The following is a 9962-nucleotide window of genomic DNA, read 5'->3' as shown; positions in this document are numbered from 1 at the left end:
AAGTGCCAAAATGCCATGAACATCATCACCAAACATTTGGTTGTGTCAATGAATAAACTTCTAAAAAATGAAGTGGATCAGTACTATGTACCATGGCCAAAAATGACAGACTGCAGTTTCACAGGACTGCTTGTTGGCAATGATTACACCCTACTTCCTAAAGCATTTAAAAACTCATATGAGTCAAAACAATTCTCCACTTGGTCATCATAAAATCCTGAGTCACAATGAATGTAACCTTTCTATCTCTTTTTCTCCAGCAACCCCCTCCTCTCTCTTGCTCTCTGAATCTACCTTCCTTTATTTAGCACCTCTCAGAGAACAGCTTCTGCACACTAGCTTTTAAAACCCTTGTTGGTACATCAGCTCCCTAACCTTCCTAACCTTACTCACTGCACCTCAGAGAGATGCCAGCTTGTTGTGATGGTAGGTAATCTGCACCTGTACCCCCCACCCCCAACCATCCCTCCACCTCTCCCTTTTTTTCTCATGCGCTCTCCCTGTGTCTCATTCTTGTCCCTCACTGCATATTTCACTGGCACACACACTCTGATTAACAGGTGAACCACTTCAAGGGAGCGGGCATACTTGACATTTTCACCTTCTCAAATACCCAAAGAAAATTTATCTGAATACCACCTCCAGATAATGTAACACAGTCCATTGTTCTCAAGCAATTCTTCATTTCCTTTTGTTGTTGTTTTCTACCACTCCTGCTGGTCATAAAAATAGTACTGTGTTTCTCTAGGCCTACTGAAGCTGAAAACTATGATGCTTCCATTTGTCTCACTCCCCACACACAAAATCACAATCTGCTCTTTTCTAAACTTCCCACCAAGGAATAAAGGTGCATTATGGGCTTGAGGAATGCAGAACAAAATGGCAAATTTTGATAATAAACCACACAGCAGGCTGCAAAAACTTTTCTCATACAGCAAAAGCCTTTAGTTTGAAAGTCACGACTTTAGTTTTTGCTTCAGCACTCATTGCTGGAACTTACAAGCAAACCCCTGCAACTGTCTTCTGTCTGTGGACTGGAATTGTAATGGTAGTAATGATGCACAATGTACAGTGCTCATACCATTTTGTGGTGTTCTTTTTTGGCCAGACAGTATCCGTCTTTATGACATTCAATATGTTTACATGAATATAGAGGTCAAACGAGCACGCCTTGTTTACTTTATCTTCCAGTGACCCCCATCGGTCCCCAATTCTTTCTCTCATCTCCTGTCTCTCTCTCTCTTTCCGTTTCTCTCGTCCGCTTCATTGGTAGGTTCCCTTCATCACCACCAGGGGCTTTCCATACCGCGCCGTTCCGAGAGCGGCTTTGCCTTTGCTCTCTCTGCGCTCATCGGAACAGAGACTCCAGACGCGCAGCGCGGTGGCAGACAGGGCGAGCGGAGCGTCTGTCCCTCTGATTTTCATCTGACAAGGAATCGTTTACCTTTGATTGCAGGAGAAGCGCCAAGCTGAATAACCATTACCGTGTCCCTCTGCAACTTGTCAAGGCAAAGGCATTTGTTCTCGCCACGCGATAACAAAGGTAGGACTTTGTTTTAATTTAATGAGAAAGTTCACCGTGCGCTGGCACGCTCTTGTAACATACATTTCTGTTGGATTTTGAAAATGCCCTTTGCCTTTTAACTGTAGGAGCAAATACGAGGGAACTGCAGAAATGTACTGTGGATTTTTGTTCTTATAATACTGTGTTTGTGTGCGTGCACATGTATTGATAGAGGAAATTAGAGCCTTTGCATTTTTTAATAATAAATGTATTTAATTGAAGGTTGAACATCGCCAGCTAACTTGTTGACACTTATCACACATTTAACATTTGTCAAGCACTTGGTAATAAGCGCTGCGCAGGACACAGTCGCGATTTTGATCACATGCAGTGATTTAAATAGTAATCAGACTACTCTTAACGATTGCAAGGTTACGGTAGATCCGAAAACTGTGCCCGAAATTGGTCACTCACTCTGGGACAAAACTGCATCTTCACAATTTCGTCGCATGGATTTGTAGCAACATCTTCACGGTGAAATTGGGGAGAGGTAGTGGACTATACTGTGTGCATAGATTCCGTGGTGAATGGTTGTGGAAAATTCTATTTTTAATGGTACAAACCGCAACTGACTGTAGTAGTCATAGGAATAGACAGTCTAACTGTGTATATGCACATCAGCCTTGAAGCAACAACACAAAGCCTAACAAAATGAAATAACCTAGAGGTGGGGAGGGGGGCAAAACGACTGCACGCACCTCCTGCACACTGAGATGGGTTTCCGAGGACTGCAGCCACTTGATGCGCCAACAGGATGCATCTGGGGAAGTTGGATGCGTGCCACTGTGCACTAAAGCCATGCTGTTGAATGGATGCTGACTTAAAAGCATTCTAACATCTAACTAACTAACAAAATAAACAAACAAACAAACCACAACTCTTATCTTAGTAATGTTGGGATGAACATTCACTGATAGTTATGTAGACTAAAATATTTTAGTCTCATTAAACAAAAGTCTCATTCTTGCAAATGTAACATTGTCCCTTTTTTGTATCCTTCCTTTCATTTTCTTTTTTCCTATTACTACCAATTACTTTGGGTTTACTCATTTATATTTGATATTTTAATAATTTTCAGTCTTCATGTGGATCTAATAGATATTCACAAATCAAATTAGCATCAGCCGCAATTTCTATCTCGTTTGTTTAACACATTCTGCTGGACAAGATCCAAATTTCCTGCAACATGCACATCTCAGCAGTTACTGACTGAGAATTCTGCTCCTCTCCCTCTCAACCTTTCGCTGTGCTTTGTTGCCTTCTTTTAAATTGATTTATTTTGCTCAGCCTTCCAAAATATTTGTCCACATGGCATTTAGATTTGCTTAAATATTATTTGACATTTGTTATTCTCATGAAACAGTCCCTGAAGAGACAGGCAAATGTTAGCTCAATCTAGTGTTTGCTGCTTCCCACAATTTTGGACGCATTATACTGTAAGTACTTCACAACTACAAGATTGATCAGATTTTTTCCATGCCAGCTTAATATTTGTTTTGTAGGAAGGCAGACCCTTCATCTTGGTATCTGGATGAAATACAACCTGTTCCCAACTGGAGGACTCGTGTGTGTGTGTGTGTGTGTGCTTCATATTGCTGAATATGATTTGTGACCGTGGGGTTACAGTACACTTTAAGCTAGGATATTACTCTGTGACCTTGGCTAAGGTTAGATTGGTTAAGTTTACTCCTTAAGGGTGTCTACATTCTTGACTGTATATATTAGTGTGTTTGGAAATGTGCCTTCACGTATACGTACGTCCGTTCATGTACATGGGGAGTGTGTGTATTTGTGAGACTTCAGACAGGCCTCAGTTTACCATTTATCCACACCTAATTGGTGTTTGAGAAAGTGAGAGAAATGCCTGTCGTTACAATAGCCAATCGATTACTTTAATTTTCCAATTAGATGCTGATCTGTACAGGAATCTGTCAAAGAGACAGGACCTCTAGGTGAGGGCTGTGACCTTTATTGACCCTGTGTTTGAAAAATTGATTTCAGAAGTTACATTATAGGATGGCAGTCGGTTGGAGTAGAGATCAGCGCAAGTTCAGGGAGATTTATTAAACAGTTAACTATTCAGTCATTACTTTAAACATTAATCAGGGGGCTTACTAGTTTTCTGCCATGTTGGAATAAATTTTCCACTTGCTGCAGCATCTGGAGGTTGTGTGTGTGTTTGTGTGCTTTAATTATTTATTTGTAATTGTGAAATTGCTTTATCAACTGAACCTATCTTATGCATGCAGTGACTGTGGGCTTTGTGATTTTATTTTGTATAAGGTTGTTTAAACAGTTTTAAGAGGATCTGATATACAGGAATACGTACCCCACCTTCCTCCCACCCACACACACACACACACACACACACACACACACACACACACACACACACACGCAGAATACCAAACATTTTCTTCAAGGAATTTATTTGCTATTCTACTGTCCATTAGAGACACATATCTGCTTTCGTAGTCTAACTATTCAGCTGGTGGTCTAACCAGCATGTACATTACAAGGGCCATGTAGCAGTAACCCAGATGGCAGGATAGGCTGATTGTGATTTATGTACCAAAAGTGAATGCATTACAGTGAGCTTCTGGAGTCAGTGCCAAATCCAGTGTGAAATTTTCACACGTGTTTTTAACACAAACAGGCATAGATGCACAAAATATAAGCTTACTTACATAAAAAGCCTGATGTGTGTGCATCAAGCAATGGCTCAGTTTCTCTGTCTCTCCTTTCTTCAGTCTATGTCTTGCTTTTTATCTCACCCTTTGTCACATACACAAACATGCACGTGAACAAACACACAGCTCCCCTGAAAAATCGTTTCGATGAAGCAGTCCACCATTGTGAGACATTGATTACCGTTTACCAAGCCTGCGCATAAATGTAGTGTTAAAGGAGAGATGGCTTGGATAGATACGAGAAGAGAGGGAGGAAAATGAAAGAGTGCTGGAACTAGAAAGAGAAAAGGGGAGCAAAAGAGGCTGATAGATGGCAGTGATGTGGCACTAAAGATGATATAGACGAGCGTAAACGTGAGTTTGTTGTTTTTTCTTTTCTCTTCATGCCTGACAGAAAAAGTACCGATTAGACCAACTAATTGATTCATACTTATGATTAGGAACCTAGTTCATAGTGAAAAAACATATACACAATCTCTGTCTCTCTCTCTATCTAATACCCTCTAATACACACAGACTCATACACAAACACACCCATATACACTATAACACACATATTCACACTCCTCACTGCTCACACCTGCTGTCTTGTTGGCGGTCAGGAACGGTCAGCCCTTAGTCACTTCATTACCCCCTCCGGGCAGGGACTGCATCAACCGTATTACTGCTTGAGCTCCGTGATGGAATCACTAGGTAGAAGGAGACAGAGAGCTTAAGGCCATGGACCGGCTCCATGGTTGATTTTCCAGCGCTGTTTGCAACTGATTTCAAGAAGAGCGTTACAGGCAATACTTTGATCCAGCAATTTTCGAATACTGTGGCTTTTACTCAGGAAACTCAGTTGCTTTTACTTGTGATGAAACAAGTCACTCATACCTTTTTATTTGGTCACTGTTGAGGCTGTTTTGCAGCAAGCTAGTCAACAATGATTCAACAGTGCAGTTTATGTTGTCATCATCATGCCTTATTTTGTGTCGTTCAAGTTAAAAGAAAAAGTATAAAATTTCTGTATAAGCTTGTTTTTGTATAACAAGTAACTCTTGTATAAGAGTTGGATGAGAATATTGATACTGCTTCCATATCTATATACTCTAAATATAAATCTACAGTGACTGGGCCATATACTTAGCTTAGCATAGTTTGGATTAGCGTAAAGAGTGGACGCATCGGAACGCAGCAAGCCCGGATTAGCAAAAACAAAAGGGACTCAAAATCATTACTAGTTAGTAATAAGTTATGTCCCCATTTTTTAAACTGTAAACATGTGAAAATGATATGTTGTTGTGTGGCTAAAATAACTGCTTTTTCTATCAAAAAGCTAAATGCCTCATGTTTAGCTAACAGCCATAAGAATGATTTAGTATTCCAGTCTAACTCATTTGCAAATAATGTTTATTTTCCTTGCCGTGATTGTCTAATTCTAAGTTTTAATTATTATTTGATCATCTGTTTTTATTTAAACAGATGCTAATTTTGTGCTCCAAAAACAGTATAAACATGCACGTGGAAGTCATGCCCCTATTGTTACTGATAAATTCTGCTAGTTTTGCACAGTTAGACAGACCAAACATAAGCATGTAAACACAAACAAATGCCGAGCAGTTTTTATGTTCATCTGTTGTATCAGATGGATGCTTTTATTGCTTTATATTGGAAAATAAGTTAAAATGCATTGCTATAAATTTTTATAATGTTTTAACTTAAATGTTTATCTCTCTGTGTGTGTGTATCTATATCTATATCTATATAATTCTATCTATCTATGTAATTATCTATATATCTTTGTAAGTACAATAAGTAAGGGTAAAAATCACACCTGAGCAATGCATGTGACTAGTTTCTCCATACAGGGGGGCATCTTAAAGGCGTCATCACCAACAAAGGTTTGTTTTCTTTGCACGTGCAGTTTGGATGGTTGGTGAGAATTCCATGTCAAGTATATTTACTTTGAAAATTGGTGACATGATGCAAGAAAATATATATATATAAGAATTATATACAAGAATTATACAAGCAATGCTCTTCACTGATAAGTTTTGGATGAAGCAGGTTATATCCTGGACAAGTCACCTGTCTACCGCAGGGCAAGTATTCATGCTCACAGCCAATTTAGAATCACCAGTTGACCTAACAAGCTTATCTTTGAACTGTGGGACAGAGCCAGAGTACCCAGAGACAACCCACACAGGCACAGGGAGAGCATGCAAATGCCACACAGAATGGCCTTGGCTGGCTGGCAAGTTTGAGCTCGGTGATAGTACAAACCACTGCATCATTGTGCCAACAAGTACAAGAAATACAACACTCACAATACTGTAATCCCAAAATTTACTTAAAAAAGAGAGAGTAGTAAGAAGAGGAGCAAATGGATACCAACAATATTCAGTATCTGATAAAATTGATATAGGTAAAGTCTAAAAACATTTGGAAATACAAAGGCAATTTTCATAGATAACCTTTTTCTTTATGTTTTTTACTATTGGTACTATTGCTACTACTACTACTACTAGTGGTGGAAGAATAGATTATGTTATATATGTTTGGAGTTTTATAAAATTTGCTTTTTGTGTGCTTCAGAAAAAAACAGCTTCTATGCACTACTGCTGGCAAATGGGCAGATTCTTATATAGCGCTTCTCTGTTGTAATTGAGCACTCAATTACAACAGAGAAGCGTGCCTCATTCATACAAGCACCTTTTTATCTAAAATTCGTTCCAATGGACAAATCAGAGAGCAATTTGAAGTTCAGCATCTTGCCTAAGGATATTTTGGCACGCAGACTGGAACAGACAGGGATTGAACCACCAACTTTCCAGTTAACAAATGACCTGCTCTATCGTCTGAGCTACAGTCACCCCTTTTGAAAATATCCATAGTTATAGGTTACGCTCAATGCAATAATGTGCATATTGCACTTGACACACAGTACACTTGTGATAGTTGAAGAAACGTTTCACACAGTCAGTTCTTCCACTGTGCTTTTGTTTGTTCCTCTGTTTTTTCTACCTAAATGTGTATGATTTCCTAGAGCCAGGATTTCATCTCTGGTGATGGGATCCAGACTTACTCAATCTGTGTTCATAGCTGGTCTGCCTGGCCTGTGTTTGTGCCTCTTGCACTGGAGTAGGAAGAACAACTGCTTTGTAAACAGGCAGTTCTTCACCTGGATGTCACGGTTCACAGAGACTCTTCCTCTGAGTCTGGCATAACCCCATTGGCAGAGCTTACAGTGGTGTATTTCTGAATCAGTGTCGACTTTGGAAGGATGAAGGCTGCCAAGGTAGGGAAAGTCATCCGCATTTTGTGGCTGAAATGCTTGATATCTTTCGAGATACATAACTTCAGTGAATCACATGCAAACATCCACACGCGAGCGCGCACATATATAAGGGTATTTTTTTCATATGTTAGAGATTAAAATGAACAAAGGATTAGAGGTGATGCGAAGAGGAGCAAGTTATTATCATATTGGTTTGTTTGCTCTTCTCATAACCCAGTGTGAGAAGAGCACTGGGGTCATTTTAATAAGTAAACAGTCATCTCTCAATCATAGCTTATTTTATGCTCTGTTCAGCATGTAAAACTAATGCCAGTAAACACAAATTTGATTCCGTTTAACAGGGAAATCTGTGCTTTTTTGTGTACTTTTTGTCCGTAGTTCCAATTATCTACTGTCAGTATAAAGTGACATTTTTTGAGGACTGTAGATGCTCATTGATTAGTGTCCCTGAAATTAGATCTATGATAAGCTGTCACTTTTAAAGGCTTACAAATTGAGTCGAGTACAGCCATTAACAGGAAGGACCTCTTACTTACATGACTTCCAAAATAGACCATGTAATGCATCATTATTAAGATACACATACGATAATTGGTCGACTTGGCTGAATAAGTTAAAAGCAGAACAATTTTTAGAAACTAAAGTGGCAAAGATGTGTATCAGTTTGTTCCCCTTTGTGACTAAGAATCAGTTTATTAATGTTATGTTATGACTAATAGCCAGAATTCAGTGTTTCTTTGTGTGAATGTTTGAATGACTCTTATTCAGTCATTAGCTTGCTGCCTGGGAACAAGAAGGAGTTTTATCCATTTGCTACTTTTACCTGTCATAGTTCAAATGTATGGATGTTAGTTTAATATGAGACTACAGATTGTCCCTAGATGTGATTGTGAGTACAAATGAGTGTGTGTCCATGTCAGTTCATTTGTGAACTGGCAGCCTGTCAAGGGTATTTTCCTGCCTTCTGTGCTGTCTATGCTGGGACAGACTCCAGCACCTTCTGACCCTGAGTAGGAATAAGCGGATAAGACAATGGATGAATGAGCAAACATCAATGCTGAATTTGTATATTTGTCGAAATTACCCTCCAAAGCTTTTCATTTACTGTCTGGTAATGCAGCCTAGCAACAGACAGTTGGCTTCAGTGAGTGGCTAATACAGGCTTTGGGTAGTTCTCTTTGTCTTTGCCTTTCTCACACTCTTACTTTGTTCTCATTCTCATTTCTTTCTGGCAGGACTGCAAACTTGTGACTGATGAATGGTCCTGGCACACTGTTGTTTGTTATCACATAGAGCTAAATGCACAACCCTAATATTTTCGTTTCTTTGTTTTTATAAATGTAATTATTTATCCCGGTAAACTTTCAATTGAGATTAAAAAAAAAAATCTTTTTTCAAGTGTGACCTGGCAGCAGAGATGCAACTTTTTTTGCATCATTTTTTTAAACAGGTCTAAAGATTAGTTGGTGAACTCCTTGGCAATCTCCAGTTGGAAAAAAATGTTTTTTGGAGGTTGCTAGTTGTCACTAAGTGAAGTCACAACGTGTGTGCCGCACCAAATCCCGCTTGGTTTGCACGGACAAGGCTGACTTGTCTGCAAACGCTCCCTAACCACTGAGTTGTAGGGAAACTTGAAAAAGTGTGCTGCAAACTGAAAAAAGAGACTATTTGCATTCAAAATAAAAGTTGTCCCTTTGGGAAGACAGCACATTTCAAAAGACAAAACTTTAATTTGAAGGTGAATGGTCTCTGTCTCTGCTTTGCATTGAATTCTTCACAGTTTCATTACTACTTAGCCTGTAGTTGACAAGCTGGTGGCTTCCATGCAAACTACAAACTGGGGTAACCTGCTAGCAGCTAAAGCAATCATAAGGTTTTCATTGCAAAAGTATATAACTCTTTGTGGTCCATTCCACCTAGTGACAGTCATACCTCTCATAAATATTTGCCAACTGGTTGGGGATGCACTTTTGTTTCAGGTTGTTACCAGGTGTTTGCTGACTGGTCTCTACTCCTGTGTGACTGGGATTTCAGCAAATGATTTCACAGCAACCTCCAGAAACCAATAACAACCAGTTGGGGAATACTCATTTTTCCCCAGCGACCAGTGATTGCCAAATGGCGCTATTCGGTCTTCCTTACTAATTGACATAGTGGAAAACATATAGTAATAATAAATGTATATGCAAAACATCACAATCATAGTATGGGAGAAAATCCAATATTAATAACTGGAAATATGATAGAGCAGTTAAGTTCCGTGGTAATTTCATTTTAAAGATTTTTTTTATCATGAAAACTGAAAGTGACACAGTTTTGGGTGCTTGGACAAAGAAGATATGTCTAAACAAATAATCCTACTACATAATAAATAGTTCTATCAGATTAGTGATGATTATTTTATTTCTTTTCATTTATTCTTTGTTTA

At 39.0% G+C, this 9962-nt stretch overlaps 1 protein-coding gene across 1 annotated transcript in view; it reads left to right on the top strand.

The window, feature by feature from the left end:
- Nucleotides 1–1517: 1517 nt before the first annotated feature.
- cdh22 (cadherin 22) overlaps nt 1518–9962 on the top strand; it is a 168697-nt gene continuing 160252 nt past the window's right edge. Inside the window, exon 1 of the mRNA XM_005739998.1 lies at nt 1518–1543. The gene's annotated coding sequence lies outside the window, so the exon portion shown is untranslated. The remainder of the gene's footprint in view (nt 1544–9962) is intronic.

The sequence above is a fragment of the Pundamilia nyererei genome, unplaced genomic scaffold (genome assembly GCF_000239375.1).
Source record: "Pundamilia nyererei isolate P.nyererei 1_Seehausen unplaced genomic scaffold, PunNye1.0 scaffold00096, whole genome shotgun sequence".
In the NCBI taxonomy this organism is placed as follows: domain Eukaryota; kingdom Metazoa; phylum Chordata; class Actinopteri; order Cichliformes; family Cichlidae; genus Pundamilia; species Pundamilia nyererei.
This window is presented reverse-complemented; position numbering and strand designations above follow the sequence as displayed.